This window comes from Tamandua tetradactyla, chromosome 24 (assembly GCF_023851605.1).
Source record: "Tamandua tetradactyla isolate mTamTet1 chromosome 24, mTamTet1.pri, whole genome shotgun sequence".
Lineage (NCBI taxonomy): Eukaryota > Metazoa > Chordata > Mammalia > Pilosa > Myrmecophagidae > Tamandua > Tamandua tetradactyla.
In genome coordinates this window covers 29,089,641-29,112,242 of record NC_135350.1, presented here as the reverse complement: position 1 = coordinate 29,112,242, position 22,602 = coordinate 29,089,641, and the positions used below count along the sequence as shown (strand labels likewise).

The following is a 22,602-nucleotide window of genomic DNA, read 5'->3' as shown; positions in this document are numbered from 1 at the left end:
GATCTACACATCCTGTCAAATTAATAGGAAACCACTGCTGGCTTCTGTCCTGGAGCCAGGTTATTTGATAATTTATAGCATGAGGCATGGAGACAAGACATAGGTCTTCTGAGAGAGAGAGAGAGAGAGAGAGAGAGAGAGAGAGAGAGAGAAGGAAATAAGGTCTCTTAGACTCAGCTTTGTACAGACTTGAGCATCAAGTAAGTCTCTTCTCTTCACTTGGGGATAACAGAGGAAGAGACAGAGCTATGCTAATGCTATGCTGTGATAAGGGAGCTGTCTCTACATATAAGGAAACTTCAATAGTGGAGAAAAGTCATTCTTCCCAACTCCACCCCCATTCAAAATTATTGGTGTAGAGATAGAGGATAAAGTAGAAATTGACCATGAGGTGTGTTCTCCCCCAGCAAAAATTTTGAGATCAAGAAAAGGGACACTGCTATTTAATTAACCCCAGTCATATCACACTTAGTACTAAGTGCACAGAGAAGTTGAGCAACTTAAGTAAAGTCACACAGCTAATGGTGGTAAATGCCAGACCATGTGCTCTTTGAAGGCAAGGATTATCATGAATAACCTCTTAATAAAGTATATCTTAATAAGAGCCAGACATGTGGTAAATAATATTGAATACATTTTGAAATAAGGAAGGAAGGAAGGAGAGAGGGAGGTCGAGAGAGGGGGTGGGAGGGAGGAATTGAGGGAAATGAATTCAAACCCAAGTCTCTCTGACTCCAAAGCATAGATCCTCTCACCACTCTGCATTGCATAGGTAGGGGTTACAACAGGACTTTGTGACTCTTGGAATCTTATTGCACCATTAGGAAGGATGTACTCTTGAATGATCATAATTTTATTCTTAAGATAAGTAAGTCTCTGTAAAATGTGCTCAGTGTTTCAACTAGCTCAAATATTGCACAGGCAGCATGCTGAGATGATATATAATCTCTTGGGTCCTCAAGCCAGACTGGGAAAAAAAATGAATGGCATCTAATACATAATGGTATCTATAATCATGCTTAAGATCAGCATGTTCTGCCATAAATAATTGTGTAACTACATGATTGCATTAGCATATTTTAGACATCCTCTCTCAACACAATGTACAAGCTAGGGTTGTCCTTCTTTTGGAGTTAAATGTTCTTCTCATAATATTAGCACGGAAAGATATATGGGATTAATCTCTTTAAGTCATTAATTCAAGAGATGATTCTCCATCATGTCCATAGCTAGATAACCAAGCAATAAACATCATTTAGAAATCACAATCGACCCATTGGTCAAAATAATTCAGGTAAAAACAGAAGTCAGTCATGCAGGACAGGTGGTTTTCTGCTTCACAATTCTTGGGATTTGGGGATTCTACTTTTAAAGAAAAACTAAGCCCTCAGTAGGTACAATGAGCTACTTATATAGGAAAGTGAAATTTCAAAGTGCTTTACATTAGAGTAATAAATGACTCTAATATAAAATACCTTTCAAATTTATATATTCAATCATTGTGATCTTGCCTTTGTTAGAGGATTCTTGCATAAATGTGCCATTGGACCTAGATTTTGGAGTCAGCATCTATTGAAGGCGAGCTGGATGAGCTCAGGCATATGATGGCTCTCTTCATAGTTGCCCTATTTTGCCCATAGGAATGATAGCAGGTGGCCATAGGAAGACAGACTCCTGAGTCAAGTGGCAGCTTCACAACCTCTGTTGCTTTAGATATCGTGATCTATGATTACAGGTAAAAAGTTACAATTTCAAACAACTGGCGTCCAAGGTAGTTAAGTGGCAAAATTCCTGTTATTATGCATGCTGGCCTGTACACCACTGCAGCTGCAGTGGTCCCTCTGACTCAGAGTGTCAGATGCAGCAAGGTCTGCAACACGAACATGAAGGATTATGCTTAGTTTCAGTGTGATCCTCCACTGCACACAGGCCAGTTCCTTTCAGTGCCAGGAGCAGTCCACAGGCACGTCCACACTTCAATTCTATTTTCACAACACTTACTTAAATTCAATCCTGTCTTTAAAACTCACCTTCTCAGTTTTAAATTTCTGACGCAAATTTAGTCCCTAAAAATGTTCATTTATTATCTTGCAATTCAGAAGCCTGTTGCAGGCCTCCCTGGTGGTAACCAAGGTGTTAGCAAAGCTGTGTTCCTCTTGGAAAGAAACTGTTTCCTTGCCTAGAGACCACCCAGGTCCCTTGGTCTTTCCTCCAGCTTCAAAACCCGCACTGTCACATCCCTCTCTTTACTCTCTCAGACTACAGCCAAAAAACATTCTCCAACTTTAAAAGGGTTTATGTGATTACATTGAGCCCTCCAGATAATTCAGAATAATCTCTCCATCTCAAAGTCGATACCCTTATCACATCTTGGAAGCCTCTTTTGCCACATAAAGTAACATGTTCATAGATTCAGCAGTTAGAACAGGGTATCTTCATTGTTGGCATTGGAGGTAGTGATGGTGGGGATCACTAACCCACCTCTGTAACCTCTTCTATGAAACTCCCCATCACTGTTCTAGTCCTTACACAGTAAACTGTGCTCTGCACTGCTGGAAGGTGTCAATGGGCTCAGTAATTTAGCAAGTCATTGTTTACTGCCTTTTTCAATCTAGTCACTTCAAATGTTCTTTCCTGATTGTAAACTTCCTGAAGGCAGATTTTTCTGCCTGCTGCATTCGGTATCTTCTCACCCTAGCAGCTGTCACGTTCAAAGTACTGAGCCCATACCAGTTATCAGGTTATACCTAGGTTTCTTTAAAAATCAATAGCAGGGCGGGCCGCGGTGGCTCAGCGGGCAAGAGTGCTTGCCTGCCGTGCCGGAGGACCTCGGTTCGATTCCCGGCCCCAGCCCATGTAAAAAACAAACAAACAAACAAAATATAATAAAACAAGAAAATGTTTAAAGATGTTTCCCTTTCTTCCTTCCATCCTTCCTTCCTTCTCTGTCTTTCCTTCCCTTCCTCCCTCTCTCTAAAAAAAAAAAAAATAAGTAAAAATCAATAGCAGTTTTTAGTTTATGAAGTACTTGAAGTTATATTATTTTTTAGCCCAAATCAACCAGAGAAAGATGAACACTTAATCTAACTATGGAGATAGACACAGTGTTCAGTACCTACCACTCCCTAAAATGAGTCTCTTTTCTATAACTACATGTTAAAAATGTTTCATAAATAATAATTTTGCACATCGTTAGATAAAAACAAATTGAACATGGGTACATGTTTCCCATGACTTATCAATAGGTAATAAATCATATTCATAAGCCACTTTCCTACATCAGTATGAAAATATTTTGACAGGATATAAAGAGCTGAAGAATATTCTAAATTACAAGGGGCACTGTGATTTAGTAAAATGGTTTTTGTTCCTTTAAATTCTTATTGTTGCATACTGCTGAGATTGGCATGGGTTAAGGTCAAAGTATTTTTACAGCAAGGAAAACTTGCTGAAGTCCTCTACATCCCCTGCCACTGTTTAATGTTACCCATTATAAAAAAGAAAATGTGCTGACTGCCGCCTTCTGCTGAGGCACTTCAGTCTCTATAGGGCTTGTCACTGAAATCTTGCTGGTATTGAAAATGTTCTGGATCAATAATAAAATACTATTGAGGTTCATCAGTGATTCTGCAAGAGCAGAATATAACTGGAATTAAAGAGGTAAAACAAGCAAATGCACAAAACACATTTTTTTTCTGATTGCCCATGGAGAAAAAGATGCTGCAATCGATTTCCTAAGTGATCTGATAAATAAGGTTTAATAGGATCATCTCATTTGTTTTAAGAACATAGAGCCTCCATTCGATTAAAAAGTGATAAAGTCTTCTTCATACACACACAGTGTGAACTTAAAATTTCATGATTTATGGAAGCAGCGAATACTCTCATTTAATTTATGTAATGGTTTAAATGGACACCAGATGCAATTATCCACAGGTGTTTTGGTATATATAAATTTCTCTCCAATAGAATAAAGACATTTTCACTCAATAGAATAATTTGTAACATCCAAATATGACCCATAGCAAATAACATTTGCTTTATATTATAGTAAATAAAATTTTCAAACATAAATGGAAGAACATATTTATTCTATATACCTTATTATCCATATGCACACTCTACCAAAAAATACAACTCTATGTTATTTCAACTCAGAAACTTAAGGGAACAGGAACCATGGAGCAGAGAAGAAGTAAAGACAATGATAAGTCTATGAATGATATGAAGTCTTCCAAAAGATTTATACTTATATGCCACAATCCCTAAACACTATGAAAATGTGTTATATCTTAACTATTGAGAGTAATATTAAAATAGAATGACTAGAAGATAAAATATTTAAATTCTCAATAGAAAAGAAATCCATATCTTTTGTGATGAACTTAACTCAAATGATCTCTGTGGAAAATTTTCAGAAATTCAAATTGTCCTCAAGAGAAGCTAGGGGACATTTTTATTCTCTGCCTTGTTGCATTTTCATGCTGGGAAGAAGTAATGTGTTTGTTCTTTACGGGGCTGGGGCCAAAGGAGAAAAGAGTTGTGTCAACCCCTTTTCTGAAATAACTGCAAAGTGATAAATGCCATTTACTATCTCAGAAGGGATGTCTTAGTTCTGCCTTAGCTGCTGTTCTAGTTTGCTAGCTGCTGGAATGCAATATACCAGGAATGGAATGGCATTTAAAATGAGTCGCTAGTTTACAGTTCTAAGGCTGAGAAAACTTCCCAATTAAAACAAGTCTATAGAATGTCCAATCAAAGGCATCCATCCAAGGAAAGATACCTTGGTTCAAGAAGGCAGATGAAGTTCAGGGTTTCTCTCTCAAGTGAGAAGGCACATGGTGAACATAGTCAGGGCTTCTCTCTCAGCTGGAAGAGCATATAGCGAACTCAGCGTCAACTGCTAGCTTTCTCTCCTGGCTTCCTGTTTCATGAAGCTCTGTGGGAGGCGTTTTCCTTTTTCATCTCTAAAGCGCTGGCTGATGGACTCTGCTCGTGGTGCTGCAGCATTCTCTGTTCTCTCCAAATCTCCCTCATTCTCCAAAATGTTTCCTCTTTTATAGGACTCCAGAAATTTATCAAGACCCACCCAAATGGGTCGAGACATGTCATCACCTAATCCAGTTTAACAACCACTCTTGATTAAATCACATCTCCAGGGAGATGATCTGATTACAGTTTCAAACATACAGTTTTGAATAGAGATTATTCTACTTTTATGAAATGGGATTTTGATTAAAACATGGCTTTTCTAGGGGACAAACATCCTTTCAAACCAGCATAGCTGCTATCAAATATCACATGGTTGGTTTACAGAAGGAAAATTTGTTGGCTCACTAACTTGAGGCTAGGAGAAATTCAAAACTGAGGCATCCGTAAGGCAATGCTTTCTCCCCAAAGCCTGTCACATTCTGTTGCTGACTGCAGATGATCACTGGTATCCTTCGATTCATAGCACTGCCTTGTATCACTTGGCAATATCCTCCCCTTTCTTTTCCAAGCTGCAGTGCCTTCCAGCTTCCAGCTACCCACACTGAATTTCTCTAGCTGGGTCTGAATTTCTTCTTCTTATAAAGGAGTCCAGTAATCTGGATTAAGATCCAATCTCATTCATTTGGGCTACATCTTAATGAAAATAATGTCTCTAAAAGACTCTATTTACAATGGGTTCACACCCACAGAAATATGGATTAAGAATATGTCTATATTAGAATACATTATTCAATCTACCATGAGGAAGATAGGAATAGTACTCTTAGACTGTTGCAAGTTTTTGACTTCTATTCTTTCATTATTTCTATTTAGAGAAACAATAGATTTTTCTTAGTCCTTTCATTTATTCATTCAGAATATTGCATTGGAGCATCTACTATCCATTCTAGGCACTGGCATTAGAGCAGTGATCAAAGTCGTCTAGGTCCCTGCTTTCACCAAACTTCTTTCTAATAGGAATAGACAAACAACAGACAAATAAACAAATACGTGTTAAGAGACTTGATTAGGGAAATACTATAAATCAAATGAAACAAAGTAATATAATAATGTTGACAAAAGTGGGGAATGTCTTAAGGGAGGGATATTATACAGACAAATAAAGCTTCAGTGGGATGATATTAGACTGAGGGCTGAGTTATACAATTCTACCACCAATATTCTATATGCTGTAATAATTTATCAGACACTGCTCTAAATTTCTGCAAATACCAGATAACAAAAAATAGGTAAAAATCTCTGCACCATGGAATTTAGGATTTAGTGGGGGCAGATTAGGCAATGTACAGATATACAAATAGAAAAGAGAGCATGATATCAGATAGTGATAAGTGCTATATGAAGAATAAAAGCAGGGTAGGAAGATATAAAGTGACAATATGTACAATATAAATCTTGAACAATAATCCCTTGTAAAATGCAAAAACTGTTGCAATTCATATTCCACCAGTTCCATATGAGAGTGAATTTTCCCAAGGATGCTGACCAAGTCTCTGTATTGTCAGATTCTGATCATTTTACCTAACCTGACAGGTTAAAGTGCTGTGTCCCTATAGTTTTCCTTTGCATTCTTTTATTTATTTATTTTGCATGAGCAGCCACCGGGAATCGAACCTGGGTCTCTGGCATGGTAGAGGAGAGCTCTGCCTACTGAGCCACCATGGCCTGCCCATTCGTCTATTTATGATTTGTTTTTTAACTCCTGTCAGTCTTTATTTGCTTTCAGTATCACTGCTCATTAATAATTACCAGCATACTTATCATCAATTGCTTTTCTACACATTGTCTGAAATATATTCCTTCCTTTGGTGTTGACTTTTTTCTTTAGCAGAAATATATTTTTAAGTAGTTCTTTCAATAAAAATTTGTCTTTATATTACAGGGCTTTTACTGTGCCATAATTTGTGAATAATCTCTTAGGTAGATAAATTTTATTTCCTTAAAGAACCTTGAAGATATGATCTCCACTGTCATCTGACATCGACTATTGGAAATTATATACTTAATTGTTGATTCTTGAAAGTAATCTATTTTATCTGATGGGGTGAACACTTATTTTGTCTTTGAGGTTCTGTAGCTCCATCATAACATATATAAAAGCAAAGTTGCTTTTATTTATTCTACTCAAGGCTTTGTGTATTCCCTTAATCTGGAAAAGCCCCTTCATTGCCCTGGAAATATTGACATACCTCCATTTTCCATATTGTTTCTCAAATGTTCTATGGGAACTATTTGGGGCTTCAATGGTTCTTTCATATTTCCCATCACCCTTCATTTCTGTGAAGCATTTCACAAGTATTTCTTCCAATGCAGTGTCTCCTTCTCTTGGCATCTATTGTTTAATTCAACCATTCTTAAGTGTCTATTTCTAGAAATGCGTTTCATGTTCAGAATATCTGCTTGATTTTTTTATATATCTGTCTGTTTTACTTCCATAGTTCATTATATGGTAAGCAACAGAAAACCATGTGAAAATATGAGGAAAGAGTTTATTGTGTTTACTGAGCAGAGGAGAGGCCAGTGAGGAAGGAAACAAATGGTATAAAGTGAGATCCGAGAGGTGAGTAGCAGCGAGGTCATGCAAAGCCATATAGACCATTTTAAGAAGTTTGTATTTCATTGTAAATGGGAATCCAGTGTTTTAAGTCAGGGCTTGAGGTGATTTGATTTCTGTTAAGGAGCATGGTTTGCTATTGAAATGAGAAAGGGGAAAAATTGGAAGCAGAGAAAAGTGACAGTAGGCTATTTCATAGATAAAGAATAGAGATTATGGTGTCATAGATTGAACTGTACTGAAAATAGAAGTAAGAAACAGTCCTCAATATATGTTGACCAGTGTCCATAGCTTTCCATACTTCATTACTATTATTATTATTGTCAATTGATATGGGGGAGGGACTCATCACTGGCATTTTTTAAATTTAAAGTTTAATTTACAAACATTCTATATTCACCAAGAAAAATCTTCCCTTTCTCCCTTCCCTTCATCCCCTAGTAACTGCTAATAAATCTTTTTGTCTTTACAAATTTTCTATGTCAAGGCATTTCATATAAGTGACATATATTTGTCCTTATGTGCCTTACTCATTTCACTCAGCATGCTTTCAAGGTTCATTTGTGTTGTAGTAGCAATATTTCATTCCAGGTATGTACCACATTTTGTTTTATCTATTTATCTGGTGATGGACACTTGAGATTTTTCAACTTTTTGACTATTCTGAGTAATGCTACATGAAGATTGACATGCAGATATCTGAGTGAGTTCTTTTTGATTTCTTTAAGTTTACACCTAGGAATTTGAACTGCCAGGTCATACAGTAATTCTCTATTAAGCTGCTTGAGGAAGTACTATACTGATTTCCTCAGTGGTTGCATTGTTTTACCTCCGCACCAACAATGTTTGAAAGTTCCATTTTCTCTGCATTTTTGCCAACACTTGCTGTTTTTCATTTTCTAAATAATTTTAAATGATTTTAAAATGATATTTAAAATACCATTTTAAAATAATAGTAGGTATGAAGTAGCACCTCATTGTGGTTTTAATTTGCATTTCCCTAATGGCTAATGATAATGTATAACTTTTCATGTGCTTGTTGGCTATTTACTATAACCTCTTTTGAAGAATGTCTAGTCAAGTCCTTGGTCCATTTTTTAATTGGGTTTTTCATCTTTTTTGTTGTTGTATTATAAAAGTTATTTGTATATTCTGGATATTGAGTCTTTATAGGATATTTAGCCTGAACTATTTCCTCTCATTCTTTAGTTTGTCTTTTTACTTTCTTGAACATACATATTTGTAATCTTTATAAAAATTGCTAGAATAAGCTATTATTCCAATTTTAGAGATGTTCAAATTGAGGCACAAACTAAATAACTTCCTAAATTTATACAGTTACTACATGACATAAAAAGCCTTCAGTCAAAGTGTCTTAATCTGGTAACTCAGCAAAAAAAGGAGAAAATGAGCAAATAAACAAATAAATAGACAAAGTATATTTAGATAGTGATAAGTGCCATGGAAAATATAAATCAGGATAATCAAGAGATATGTGGCTGGGTGTTTTAGTTTGCTAAGCTTCTGAAAACAATATAGCATGAAATTAATTGGCTTTCAACAATAGGAATATATTAGTGTATAACCTTACAGTTTTGAGACCACGAAAATGTCCAAATCAAGGCATCATCAAGATGATGCTTTCTTCCCAAAGACTGGCGGCTGTCAATCCTAGTCTCCTCTGTTACGTGGCAAGACATGTGGCAGCTGCTGCTGCTTTCTTCTTTTCTGGGTTTTATTGCTTTCATCTCCTTGCCATCATGACTCTCTCTGTAATCACCACCTTTATAAAGGATTCCAGTAAGAGGATTGACATCTACCCTGAGTCACACCTTAACAGAAGTAACCTCATGGAAAGCTACTTACAATAGCTTACACTCACATGAATGGATTAAGAACACGATTTTCTGGGGTGCATACAGTTTCACACCACCACATTGTGGGAGTGATAATTTAGCAAAGTTTGAGTTGAGAGCAAGTTAACGAGGACAGAAGCATGGGTAAATCTGACAGCACTAGGGGTTTTGTGAGGATTGAAAAAAAACATTTTTGCAAAAGTCTTAGCGTAAAGTTAGCTCATGCTGAGGCCACTCTTTTAATTTGTTTCTTTCTCTCCATTTGTAGTGAGTAAACCTAGTCCAAGTCATTGTATCAATTTAATGTCTTATCTCTGTGTCTGTTAGTGATATAAATTAAATGCTCAAAAAGTGAAAAAAAAAAAAAAAACCAACAAAAAACTTTTCCCTGGCTTTGGAGGCAGACAAGGGAGAATGATGGTTGTACATGCATTTTAGGAGAAGCAAAAGGACTGATGTAGATACTAGTAGGTCCCAAGCTATAGCCAGACTTGATAGGGAATTCATAGAAAGACACCACTTAAAAGTTTCTGATAATAAATAAGTGCCTGCCTTAAGAAAGGAGATCAAAGGGAAGAAGTCAAGGTTTGAGAACTAGGCCTGGACTTCTAACAATATTTCCTGATGAATGGATGAATGTACGGTCATTGCAGAGCTCAAGGCTCATTTTCATCCTAAAATGATTCTTCTATTTTAAATATTATCCATCAGGTCTTTATAGTACTTGTACAAAAAAGAAAATCAAAACTTTCTTTTTCACCCTCTTCACCTTGGGAAGTAAACAGCATCAGGAAGAAGCAGAGTTAGCCATGAAGAGTATGGCCTGATTCACATTTGGGAAAATTTAAATATATTTTAAATTTCAGAAAAGGTACATATCTATGGAACATAATATATGAACATATATATATGCAGACATATACATGAACTCCATATGTGTGTGTACACACACACACACACACACACACACACACACACACATTTAAGTATGCTTATTTCTGGCATCCTTTTATTGAATGATACCAAAGTGTGCATTTCCTGGCCTAGTCATATGGAAATTCTAAAGAAACTGAAAGATCACTACATGGTTTAATGGATGACAGGATCCTGAGGCAACGTTCACTTTCTGCTATGGAGACAATCACTTTCATTCCATGATAAAGCACAATTCTATATTTGAGAATTCAATGTTCACCAGCTATAAAGCAAAAGACAATGTTATTTCTCATCATTAGAAGGGAAAGGAAAAGAAACTGCTTAGACTAGTAAATATTTACCAATTTGGCCATGTTGTCATCTTATGATTGTAAAAGGTAAACACATCCTAAATCAATAAGGCCATAATTTTAATTTGATGGTAGACTTGAGATTCGAAATTTTTTATCAGTATTATGAAATACCAACTCAGTTAAGTAGAGCTACTGACTCACTTCTCTGAGATGAAGGTAAAGTCATTGCTATAAACTTTAACACTTGATGATTTTATCAATCCTTTGTGCCTTGAACACGAATACTATGTATCAGAGCTGGAAAATGGGAAATTATGAGTCTATCACTTTGCATTTTTGAGGCTAACCATCATCTTTACCTTCAAATATACACACTACGTAACGCATTGTAAACCACAAGAAGTCCCTCCCAGATGTACTTTGCAACTTTACCATCAGACAAGCATTTTGGATGTCCCTCTGCAGAAGAGGCAGGTACAGAATTGTGTCCTCTTTCTTGGATCTCAAGGACTAACTATTATTCCTTGAAGAGGAGAAATGGAGAAACTGTACCACAGCTTGTTATCATGTTGGTCTTTTTAATGAAGGCATTAAAGTCTCCTCTCCTTAAATTTAGAAAATATTCTTGGAACATACATACCATAATTTTAGATCAAAATTTGTGAATACTTAACAATACTAAAAAATCACTCACAGCTTTCCTTTAAATGAGAAAGCTATATTTCTATTTTTATATAAATGACTTTTTCAAGTTTAACTTACTTCTGTATGTTATGGTTATGTAAAATATGTAAGTTTAGCTATACAATATGTAATAACATGTAATTCAGACTTAGACTGTATCCCAGAGAAGACAACCACACAGGGTGCTGATGAGTTATCTGCTTACCCATGTTTCTGCAATTCTTAGTCTCAGAATTGAAAAGGCTATTGCCTGAAAAGACTTACATTAAAATAAGATCTTACAACGCCTGATTTGGAAAGAGAGGGGGAGGGGGGAGTGTGAGCACCGTGACTTTAGGGGCTACATGTGTTTGACATCATCTCTGAAGTAGCACATTGGATGGCATTACAAGATGTACGGCAGCGGTTTCCCCTGTGAAAAGCTAAGAGGTCAGTGTTCCCCATTAAAAGTCCAATCTAAAACGTTCCTATTTCATGTACGATTAATAGTGACTCCAATTCATTTTCATCCAGGAATGAGAACAGAGGACTGAAAGAGTCGTTAAGTGTTCCAGATTCATGTGTTTCTTTGTTTGTTTGTTTCAAACATGGAACACTTCATGAATTTGCGTGTCATCCTTGCGCAGGGGCCATGTTAATCTTCTCTGTATCGTTCCAATTTTAGTATATGTGCTGCCAAAGCGAGCATAAGATCCACGTTTTTATGCACGTTTTAAAGATGGTTAATTTGGACCTTTGAACTCAGAATTTTAATAGATTTACAAGAAGATTCCATGTGCTCTACCACCTAAAAATATTTTCTCGAACTGCTATTACTATGTTGAAAATAAATATGTATAACTGAGTTCAAAATTTAATAATCTTAAAAGTCCTACCACCCTATCACACAATGAAATAATAATCTAAAATATTTTCAGTATAAAATATACATTACCTCCAGGAATACATGTTTTATGTTGCCTTTTATGTTAAACAAATGTTTTCGCATTTAGATGCCCTACCTGTTTGCAAAATTGCCCACTTACAGAAACTAAAATGATGTGAAACCACATGATGCATTCAAATTCCATTGAATTTGTACTTTTTGAGGCTGCATTTTTCACTAAACTTTTAAAAGACTTCCATGTAATGAATAACTTCTTCTGTAGCACTAAAACAACCAATTCTGCTTAACAGAGTATTTTTGTACTATATATCAAGCCTGAGATAAGCTGACTATTGAAATTGACTATATAAAAACACTGAGAAGAACAGGAGAGAAGTGGCAAATAAAGACATTTGAGCTCAGAATTTTAGTATATGTCGTTTACAGTCCAAGAAAAGTGCCTTCCAAAGAGAATCTGACATTGGAAAACTTATTCCCTAGGCAACAGTTTCAGAACTGTTGGTTGAATAGCGCAATTTATTTGGTACATAGTGCTCTTTCAATTATGGTGTTATCAGTTACTAGTATAATTGAAATGTATTTCTAGACTTCTGAAGGGAAGAAAAAATTCTATAGTTGTTTACTCAACAGAACAGCATTTGTTATTATTCTTTATTAAAACTCACCCATGCTAAAAACGATACAAATTAAATTTTGTATAAAAAGAAAAAAAATCATTTCCTTATATGAAATTATTTTGATGTAGTGAGTGGCGAAAAACATCAAATGTTTGTGCTATTTCAAGGCTTCATTCCTTCATAGCCTTTTATATTTGAACCCTAAGAAAAATAGTAAGTCAATTCACACCCACACGTGTGCACAAACATGTACACACACAAACACACAGACACACACAACTAGCTGGTGGGTTGAGCAAGCATGGCTTAAGAAATATAAACAAAAATGGAGTTTTTTTTAAGATATACTCATTGGGCTTTGGATAATTCTAAAATTAAATCTTGGTCTTGTAGTGCTTTTGTGGAACCCTCAGAGACTCTTTGCTGGGCCGGTGATGTTGACAATCTACTGTGTCCCTATATCTGTCCTATTTCACCCAGTGTCTGACTTTCCTGTGGTTCTTTCTGATATAGTCTAATCTTCAGGAAGAGTCCAGTGGGCTCCATTCTGACAACCCCTTCTGCATGTCCCACATTTTTTTTCACAAGAGAAACCCTTAAATTTTTTTCTTCTGAAAAGAGACATTCCACTATTCTGCTAAGGTCACTTTGGTTTCCTCAGTCATGTTTCATCTCATCTTCTGAGTCCCCAACAGAGCAAACTCTCTGGGTGGTCCCATTGGGACACCTCTCACTAGGCTGGAAATTAATAGAAAAGTGTCCCTTTAGGCTTAGGCTCTCCAGATTAAGCAACTAAAAATACTGGACACCTGTATTTTATCTGGTTATTCCATCTGCCCTTTCCCCCTGTGTTTGAGTAGGAATTCTAGGATTCTTTTTAAATTCTCATTGACAGTTCCCCTCTTAATCCTGGCCATATCCCTAAGAGGTGAAGATAGGAATTTTGTTCTTGGCCATTTCTTTTCACAAATGCATTTTAATCTATCTTACAATTCACTATCTCTGCAAGTCACTTGGTATGGAAACTTCACCCAATTCAGTGCCTCAGGTGAAACTTTAAATTTAGCTTCCTGTTTAATAATTGTGATATATCACTCTAGAATTTTTTAAAATAAACTCTAAATTTGTTCGTATTTTAGTGCTTTACAGACATAACTTGAAGTATGTTAACATCACAATGTTTCACTATTATTACTATCATAGTTTCTTTTTCTAATGCTTTACTTCTTCAAGGATCAGCAGTCCCATTCTTCTGAGAACTACACCTTTCCTAGTGTCAAGTACAACCTTACATGTCTCTGTTATTTAGTGACTTTAGTCACGATGAGTATTTGAACCAAGACAAGCTAATCAGAATGGTCCATTGACCAGTCATATTGAATCTAAGAAAAATCAGTGAAACAAAAACCACCTAAATTTTGGAGGCTGTAACTGATCATGTTTCCATATCTTTAGAGAAAATTGAACAGTTATGGAGGCATGTGAAACTCTATTTCAATGATTTCTGTGGGTCCAGATGCCATTCCGGACCTTCCCACACTAAGGTTGTTCAATAATTCCTTCATTTTCTGTCTATTCTAATTGAAGTTAGGGTTTCCTTACCTTGCAATCAATAGAAAGTTTACAGATTAAAATGCAATTGATTATTTTAATAGTGTCTCCAACAAACACAATATTAATTGTGCAATTTACTATCAGAGGCTTTTACAAAATGCCATAAGATGGGGAAGCTGATGGGTTTAAAATAGATCAAATAAAAAATTAGTCCTAATTTGACAAAAGAGAAGAGAAAAAATGACAGATATTGTTATACTTGAGCACGCTCACCCACATATATGCCACCCACAGGAAAAGACTTTATAAAACCACATTGCAATTAGGGCACAACTGAGTGGAAGTAAAATAAGAAGAAAATAACCAAGAATAAAAGTTATAAGTAATCTTAAACAGATTATAAAATACTCTTAGTAAAATGTTTCTTTTTTTTTTAATTCATAAAGAATTAAGGTAGGAATGATAAACTCTGCATCTGTGCACATTGAGCAATGACATTGTTTAATGCTCCTTATTTTGTCCCCAAATCTCACTTCTCACAATGGCAGGTAGATAATTGGAAAGATACAATTATCTATTTAATCTTCATTTGAGCATCGTATCAGGTCTTGGCCCTGAGAAATATTTTAGACCACATGCTTTGGTCTTCTACCTTTTACACTTCTCAGAACAAAGTCCCTCGTTTTATTAACATCCCTCCAGTACCTTCCCGGTGCTCTTTTGCTGTCCTGTTTTCTTGTGCCACAAACTTAACCTGTTAGTTTCATACCAAACCTAACCTTAACCTAATACCTCTTCCCTACATTGTTAACAATAGTTAATATATCATGAAGATGATCAAATATGAATCAGGCATATTATATTTCTAGGCATCCAATCTAAAGTGCCTTCTTTCATAGGCAATATGCTATGAAATAAAAGTTTTTCCTTTGACCAAATGTTTTACTTCCATTTTTTCGCCATTTTATTGATATTTCCTAAACAGTGGAATGAAAGATGGATCCCTAGGACCTATTGCTTTCAACAGAGAAAATTCACATAGTTTTTGTGGCAATACAATGAATCTTTGAGAGGACATTAATTTAAAGGATTGTATTTCTAGAGTTTATGTTGTATATCTCTCCTCATTCCAGAGGTTGTGTAGTCATAGGAGAAATAATAGGAACAATCTAAAGATGTTATAAAAACACATATACTGAAAACAATGAAAATATGGTAGAAATCTGATATTTTTCCACTTGGAAAAAATGTGTAAAATGCCTGTGTTCTGAGGAAACCAATGTACAGTGTTTTAAAATGTTGCTGTTCCATTGTGTTCTGTTAATTTTTTAATCCAGAAAAGTGTAAAATATAACAATAAAAAATCTGCAGCCCTTTGAAAAAGGCCTTTCCTGCCAGAGTAAAAGATGAGAAAGAAGAAAGGGCTAATGTACAAATCCATTAGAAAAGAAGGCAAACAAAACAAAGTAGCTAGTGGAACAAAAGGAGGAAATAAGAGGCTCTGGTTGAGGTAAACTTGACTATTCAATTAATATTCTGCTCCACATATGCGAGTGACAGATTTGAGGATGGGGGACATCCATAATTTAAGTATTTTTTTCATAATTTGCAATTTTGATATAGAAGATAACAGCTGTCACGATAAGGGACATTTTGAAAGGGCCAGATTTTCAACACTGATAAACTAAGGGTAGAGACTGAGAACTTCTTGAATAAGTAAGCATTAGGAACATATCCTTTCTTTAAGTGATTTAGCAAACAGTGGCTTTTACACAGAAACTATTTCAAAGCAAAAATTAAAGCAGGCAGCGGAAGTGGGCTGTTAGGGTGCTTTGCATTTAGTTTCTCATTCTGTAACTGAAAAGAGATGAATAGAGATTGTTTTATTTGTAAATTAAGCTGGTTGATTTTGCTTAAGCTAAACTTATAGAAAGAGCTATCAGCATATTCTATAATTTATTAATCCTTCTCAATTACAGTTTTCTTTTTTATTTGACTATAAGATAGACCAATGTTCTAATTTCTAGGACGAACTTTAAATTTTTTTATATGCTAGGGCAAAGTATACCTTAGTGGTATGTTGAACGGAACATATGCTGTTTGTCTCCTGGTATGCGGCCTTTGAAGAACCAACCCATCCGTATCTATGTGTATGGGCTGAGCTGTGATAATGGTGACTTGCACTGCCTTTACCACACTTCCACCTCCATTATCTGACCCAAACAAGGGTGACCATGTGATCCACAACTGCCAATGAGCGGGACCACCTTATACAATGTGTTGTGTACAATGGTGTCTGGCTAAGGAGATGGATGAGTGGAGCCTGAAATCTAGCCATGCTTCTCTCCCCAAGCTGTGTACTTGGCATGGGGTGTATGTGCCCCGAGAAAGGTCACCTTCTTCTACTTCTCATAAAGACTCCATCTGCTTTCCAAGCTGTTCACCTGCAGGGCTGCCTCTACCTAGTGAGGAAATAATTTGCTCATTTTCACAAAGGTTTTGAAGCCATATGTGCTAGCAGAGGCCCTGCCAATGAGAGAGCTCTATATCCCTTGCCTCGGTGATCATTTCATGGATGGACCCAGGGTGAAAGGTGGTCAATCAGATTCCCCCTCTTGGACTTTTATATGACAGTTAGCTGAAAATGCTGAATTTAATAGCTAAAATTGCTAAACTGAAGGAATGGTCACAGCCATACTCTTCATTATATAGACAGAGTCTTTTTTTTTTTGCAGAATTAAGGAATGCACAGAGGGAAGAAGAACTGAGAGACGGGAAAAGAAAGAAAAGAATAAACTCTGGTTTGAACCCCTGACTCTAGCCCTCACTGAAATTTCTGCCAGCATTTCCCAGTTACCCCAATCAATGTATTCTTTAATTTACTGTGTGCAAGTTGAGTTCTGTCATGTCCAAAGGAAAGAATTCTGATACATATGGTGGTATACGGATTAGTTCAGCTGTTGGAATTGATTAGAAAGGCTGTTGTGCATAAGGGAGTGCTAGCACCCTCCACCTCAGAGCTGTGGAACTGGTTACTGTAACAAAAAGCATTTGCTGCTTTACAACTTGAACCTGTATGTAAAAACCAATATTTTCAGTGTTGAAATTTGATCACAATGGGATGAGGTTTGTCACGAAAGGATTAAATAAGGTTTTGGTTTGGGAGTTTTTGTTTTTGCCTAATTTCAAAGTAACAAAGCAGGATACATGAAAGAGTGAAGCAAAATATTGCAGTTTGAGGAAATGGTATGAGCAGAGACAAAAAGGGGCAAGTTACAGATATGTATTATGATCCTTTTAAGTTGCAAGTGATAGAATCTATTAGCTCAATGTTTTAAAGCTCTATATTGAGTCTGGACTCAGAATCAGCTTGATGCATTTTTAGACATTACTGTCAGGATTCTTGCTTTTTTTCTCTAGACTAGGGAATGATGCTCTTCTTGGTTATTAGCACAAGTCTTAGGGCTACCTAAGATTGATGCTGCTTAGGCCAGCACCTGGCCCTTACTGTTCTGATTGGATATAGAAATATGAGACCTGACTAGTATTGCCTGGACCACATGCTCAATTCTGAAGCTGAGGGTAGAGACAGCACCCATCTCACCATACACCCTGACAAGTAGTGGCCCAAAGAAAGTGGGGTACCGTTGCTAGAAAAAGGGAGCATAGATAATGGATAAGCAAACATCCAATGCCCATGAAAGAAAGTAAGAAGATCGGCTAGATGACAGGGAATGAATCTATTTGGCAGCATGAAAAAAAAATGGATAAAAGAAGATGCCAGGTCCATAAAATGTTATATTTATTTAAATATAAGGTGTTTGAACAACAGTAATGCACACACAAATGGATTTTACGTACAGTAATCTGTTTGGCATTGGAGAGAAGTCTGTGACATGGTAAGCCACTTTTGAATAGGGTATACGTGTAATTTATATTCCACATAGGGACACTTTTGAGTGTAAAAGGGACACTCCTAATGATTACAGTGAGATAACAGGAATAAATTGGGACTCTCCCCAGAAAACTCAAGCAAATGGGCATCCTACTTACAAGCAAAGTGGTCACGCATTTCATGTTTAGTGTCATTTGACTCTGTTATCATAGTCAGAATCAATCCCAAGAATCCATGACTAGCCCAAGGCACTCACCCATAGATGAACATAACTGAGACCAGGTGATTGGCAGGAAAATCTGCCTCAGAGTGGAAATACCTTATCAGATGTAATCTGCAAAGTCAATTGGATCCTTTCCCTTGAGAAGGGTTAGATGCAAGAAACAGAGTATGACCAGAGAGAAGAAGAATTTGAAAGAAACCCACAAATATCTCAATATATTAGGTAGTATAGGCTAAAAATTTGAAAAATATAGAAATGAAAATAAGTGACCTGACCAACAGAAGTTTGTGTAGAATTCCCGAGAGAGTCCCAAGTGAGCGCTTTCCGGTCAGTGGGAATCTCTCTTCACACAGTGGTTCTGAGCAGCAGGAGTCTTTCACTCTGTAGTCCTGTGGCCCCAAATTGCTTGTTACCTTTTCTCTCATCCAGGAGAAAGGATAAGACCTTGGAGGAACCATATAACTTCTTAAGAGTCCTGGCCACGAGTGGCTTACATCATTTCCACTCACATTTCATTAAGCAGATCCTAAGAAAACAAACCTGAGATGTAAAGAAAATGGACATTTGAGATAGGAAAAAAATAAAAGGGCAATCACTTAAGAAGCAGAGACAAAGAAATATGAACTGAGACTTCTTCATCCTGCCTTTACATGTTGGTAAGTGAAGTGTCTTCTCCTCCCTTCTCTCTTTTTTTATGAAAGAGTTACTATGTGTTCATATGCATTAATGTGGGGAAATTATCAAATAATTCTGTGACCAATCAAGTTCAAAAATCCAAAACTCACTGCGTTTACATTTTCCCCCAGCAACATTGTCCACCTTCACGGCTTCAGTTAGACTCCTCATGGTGATGACTCTCACATCTATTTCTCCAGGATACACTTCTCCCATGAGCTCTATTTCAAATTATTTAAGTTGGATTTTAAATTTGGGTCTGGGCAGAGGTCACAATGGACCATGACACAATGGGAAACTGAGGCCATAATTCATGAGAAAACACAGGATTTTACTCACAGGTCCCTGGAAGAGAAGGGTGCCTTGAGGGGTTACTGTGAAGCACATTGGTTCTGGTGGCTCAGCCAGTACTTGGGGAGTACTTAGTAGAGTGAGAAGATCCCATGCCTTGTGCCTGTATTGTGGTCCTGGGGAGAGATTAGCAGATTTCCCACGGGAGTCAAGGATCCGTTAGTTTCAAGCAAATGTGCTGGAAAAGGCAAAAGGACTGGAGGTCGTAAGGCAGTGGGGATGTTAGCTTCTCATTTAGGACCAGCTGCAGGTCGTGGGTGAGGGGTGTGGGTTGCGCCCAAAGGTGCTGGTTTGTGCTTTGGGGAGTTTAGGCCCCAGGGCCAGAAAGCTGCTTCCTACCAAGGCTGGAGGTCAGCATCAAGGCAAATAAATGGCTTAGCCGAAGAAAGATGGATGCAGAGGCAGCACACAAAACACTCTGATAATTATAATAAGCTCTAAGCTGGCATACAAAATAGTGTTGAAGACCCCTCCACAAAAATAATTTAGCATTCCAGCACTGATTTAATCACTCATTCTTCCCCAAACATATCCTCTGGCACACTTCATCTCAGGGAACAGAATGAACATTCACCCAAACAGGAAACTTTGGTATCACTTCTGAATCCGCTTTCTTTCTCACGGCTTCATACAACTGATCACAACTAGATCCCACTTCCTTCTACAGTAGGAACCATGAGTCTCCAGGCCACTGTGGTAATTATATTCCAATCCCTTATCTCCTCTCACCTATGTTATCACTGGGGCCTCCTAACTATTCTTGCTGCTGCTGGATGGCCCCTTCTTTTTTTATTTTTTTTTGCATGGGCAGGCACCACAACCCAACCTGGGTCTCCGGCATGGCAGGCGAGAACTCTGCTTGCTGAGCCACTGTGGCCCACCCTTTTTTATTTTTCATACTTTGTCCAGTAAAATCGCTCTACAGTAAATATATAATTGAATTACATACTTAGCTTAAAATATTTTAGTTTTTCACCATTACTTCCAGAATAATTCCTAGTCACCATATTATGGCCTGGAAGGCCCTTTTATCAGTCAGGTTCCAGTCAGTTAACAGAATCTACACACAAGTTCATGTGAAAGAGGAAAGTGAGTACAGCAAGCAATTACAATGGGATTGGAAGAAGTAGAAACAAACAAACACAGGGAGTGCTGTGACCATCAGAAATCAGCAATAGTGGGAAACCATTCCCACTCTTGGGAGACATGAACAAAGAAAATAAGTGATGTTATGAGAACCTATGTTCTAGTTTGCTAGCTGCCAGAATGCAACACACCAGAGATGGATTGGCTTTTAATAAAAGGGGATTTATTTTTTTAGTTCTTTAAAGGAAAGGCAGCTAACTTTCAACTGAGGTTCTTTCTTATGTGGGAAGGCACAGGGTGATCTCTGCTGGCCTTCTCTCCAGGCTTCTGGGTTCCAACAACTTTCCCCAAGGTGATTTCTTTCTGTATTTCCAAAGGCCTGGGCTGAGCTGCGAGTGCTAAGATGAGGTATGCTGAGCTGCTTGGGCTGTGCTACGCTGAGTCTCTCATTTCAGCACCAGCCAAATAAAACAAACATCATTCAGTGCAGCAGGCATGCCTCCTAGTTGACTGCAGATGTAATCAACAACAGATGAGGGTCACATACCATTGGCTCATGTCCACAGCAATAGAACTAGGCACCTTCGCCTAGCCAAACTGACACCTAAATCTAACTACCACAACCCACAAGTCAGAGATACCCTGAAGGAGCTGGAACTTCTGCAGGAACTTGCTTGACAGAAGCTGAGACCATGATATTTGGGGGAAGGATGGTCCTCTGGAAAATAGAATCATGGAGAGAATGTAGCTTCTGCAAAAAACAGAAGGAGGGAAAAGCAGTATGACTTCTCTTCCGCTGTCCTCAGGTTTCACACAAGCACCTCCCTTCACTGAACTTCACCAGAAGTCAGCTGGCAAGTAAGGCTGAGTGATGTACTTTGTAGAGCAGAGGATGTTTAAGAAATTTAGGAAATGAATTTGCATAAAACTTCATTTTCTGGTCCCTGTTTACTTCTTTGACAGTCCTCGACACTGCTCTCTACCTTGAAAACTCTGTACTTTACTCCAGGAGCTCCATTGTAGTTCCCTAGCTCACTGTCTTTGATTTTCTGTGTTTGTGGATTCCACTCTGGGCTGGCCAGAGAAGAGGAATCTTTTTGACTTCCTTCTTGCACTTGCCTGAGTACCTCCAAATTATGCTTTGGGTTTCAGCTTGGACACCACTTCCTCTAGAAGGTCCCTTTTGGTCTCAAAATCTGAATGAGTTCACCAGAAAATGAGTGATTTAACAAAACATGGTGTATATAGGCAATGGAATATTATTTAGCTAAAAAAAAAGGAATGAAGAACTGATACATGCCACAACATGAATGAATCTTGAAATCATTATGTTGAATTAAATAAGCCAGACACAAAAGGAAAAATATTGTATGATTTCACTAATATGAAACATCTAGAATAAGCAACCTCATAGAGAGAGAAAGTACATTAAAGATTGCCAAAGGAAGCAAAGATTGGGTAATTTTTGCTTAAGAAGTACAGAGTTTCTCTTTGGGGTTATGAAAATGTTTTGGTAATGGATAGTGGTGATAGATTGCATCATATTGTGAATACAATTAATAGCACTAAAGTACATGCTTAAAATCATTAAAATGTAAATTTTGTTTATATATATGTTACTATAATTTAAAAATACATTACAACCTTGAATTATATGCCTGTAACATATGATCTCTCAATAAACCACAATTCCCTATCACGCATTTGTAAAAATATCAAAAAGCATAATAAAATATCAATTATGGTTTCCTATTTACCTGTCTATATTGCAAATCAGATTATAAATTCTGTGGGAACAAGGAAGGGAAAGGGGCTCCATACTTACTGGTCGCCATTGCATGCCCAGCACCTGGCACACAGGAAGTGCTCAACAATTGTTAGTTGACAGTGTGCCTGGGCCAGTAAGTTACACTTCTGAATCAGGGAATGGAAGTGATCAGTAGGGAACAGCACAGGTTCCTGCTGAGGGATAACCACAGTAATTGCTGTTGGGACAGCAT

At 37.1% G+C, this 22,602-nt stretch overlaps 1 long non-coding RNA gene and 1 other non-coding gene across 3 annotated transcripts in view; both read right to left on the bottom strand.

The window, feature by feature from the left end:
• Positions 1–19,387, bottom strand: part of LOC143668485 (uncharacterized) — a 115,388-nt gene extending 96,001 nt beyond the window's left edge. The window contains exons 1-2 of one of the 2 annotated variants that reach the window (XR_013168467.1): positions 19,276–19,387; positions 18,904–19,030 (exon numbers count right to left, since the gene is read on the bottom strand). This is a non-coding gene — a long non-coding RNA (uncharacterized LOC143668485). The remainder of the gene's footprint in view (positions 1–18,903; positions 19,031–19,275) is intronic. The other variant, XR_013168466.1, reaches the window with a different exon arrangement.
• On the bottom strand, positions 11,897–12,003 carry LOC143668649 (U6 spliceosomal RNA). The gene has a single exon (XR_013168514.1). It is a non-coding gene; the product is annotated as a U6 spliceosomal RNA (small nuclear RNA).
• Positions 19,388–22,602: the final 3,215 nt, after the last annotated feature.